Below are 1,926 nucleotides of genomic sequence, written 5' to 3'. Positions count from 1 at the left end.
CTTAGAGACTGATCCAACTAAAATGCTCATTAAATTTTTGAAAATAATTTATTGCCAATTTTACATCGTAAAGTTATATTCAATGAAAATCACTTCTGATAATCTGAAGGCTGGCCAATACAAATCATGCAAATGCCTATCGGCAAGCCAATAGGGAATACGGTATATTTTCAACTGGTCATTTCTGAAATTTAACTAGTCATTTGTTTTATTTTTACTATGATACCCCCCAACTAGTTGCTTCTGGCGTTTTGAACTAGTCACTCAACAGAAAACCTATATTTGGAGTCGATAACGAAAGCTTCGCAAAGGTTGATATACGAAAGGAAATAAATAATTACCGTACCCAATTAACGGATTTTCCCGAATAGAAGCCGGTCTTGTAATCCCCATAATCCCCTAAAAATCAATCAATTTTGACGAGGGGACTTGTAAACGGGTAAGGGCTTGTATTTAATGAAAGAAAAGTTTTCATCAATGGTTGTTCAGTACTAAAACGATATCTAAGCGTCTCCTAACTACGCATTACTCATCAACCAGCTCGACGTCATCCAATGCGTAAGCAAGCTCATCATCCACATCTGAATCCGTGTTCTCCTCTTTCTTCTCTTCTTCATTCTCCCATTCGCGCTGAAATCCTCTTCCGTAGACATCGTGACGCTAAATAAACCATTCCGATTCAATCGGAGAAAATCCGGCCGCAGTTACAGAGTTGTCAATAGTTTCTTGATCAGTGTCCTTCCAGGCCTTTCGCACCCACTGGCACGCGACTTCAGCGCTCGGTGGCCTCGGGTTTCCGGCGCGAGTGTATTCTACAGCGTCAGAGTTCTTCCACTCGTCGATATAGTTATACAGAATGTCCTTAAACTGCTTGTAGATGCCAATATCACCAGCTTGGAGGTATGCCGTCAGCCCACCTGGAATAACACACATAGCAATATTACGGTCTTTGCATTTGGCCTTTACAACACGTGATATGTGCGCGCGCATTGAGTCCCAGACAATGGTCTTTCCTTCCGCCTGCAACATCTTAGGAAAGACCATATCGATCCAATTGCATAGTAGTTCGGAGTCAACCCAAGCCCTCGGCTGGTAGGCTGCATGCACTCCACCAACCTTCTGAATGGTTCGAGATCCTTTCTTGTGCTTCCAAATCACGAGAAGGGGAAGCTTGACCCCTGTGGCCGTAACTGCCAGTACCGCCGTCACTCGCATCGATGAGAATCCAGTCGACTTAACGACCACATGTCGTGCACCCCGGACCTCTACGGTTTGTTCGCGTGCGTCCTCAAAGTACACTGCCGTCTCATCCATTAGAATTGTGTGACGGACATTAAAGGTGCCCTTGTTTTCGCTAAGATAGCGCATGTATGACACCGCACGACCGATAAGCTGTTCATCTGTAAGTGTCGTCAAGTTGGTGCGGCGACGAAGCGATAAGTCATTGCGCTTCATGAACTCGCTAACCCAGTGCGGTGAGGCTTCGAACAACCGGACTTGGTCTTCGGAAACTTCGCTGTACAGCTGTAAAGCTTGTGCTGCAATCCACTCTCTGGTAACCTTCTCCTTCTTTAGACGGCGCAGAACAATCGTCTCAAGTAGTAAGTCTTCAAGAGCGCCTAGGGCTCGCTTGCGTCCTCCTCCAGCGACTCGCATTTGTGTCGGCTTGGCTGCCCAAATTTCGTCACGCTGGCGCAACCAGCGGCGAGCTGTCGCGGGGTCGAAGTTCCACCCAAGTGAACGAAAATGAGCCGCTGCACGCGATGGAACACCTTCGCCTGTTGTATTGATCCAGTCGATAACCTCTTTCTTCTTCCAGATGCTGATAGAGTTGCGCCTCGATGTCATTGCCCTGATTTGAGAATGAACTAACTTTCAACGTGTAAGCTCTCTCTCGAGCAGAACAAGATCCGAGGACGGGGATGA

This window comes from Phytophthora parasitica (assembly GCF_000247585.1).
Source record: "Phytophthora parasitica INRA-310 unplaced genomic scaffold supercont2.34, whole genome shotgun sequence".
Lineage (NCBI taxonomy): Eukaryota > Oomycota > Peronosporomycetes > Peronosporales > Peronosporaceae > Phytophthora > Phytophthora nicotianae.
Note: the sequence above shows the minus strand (reverse complement) of the source record.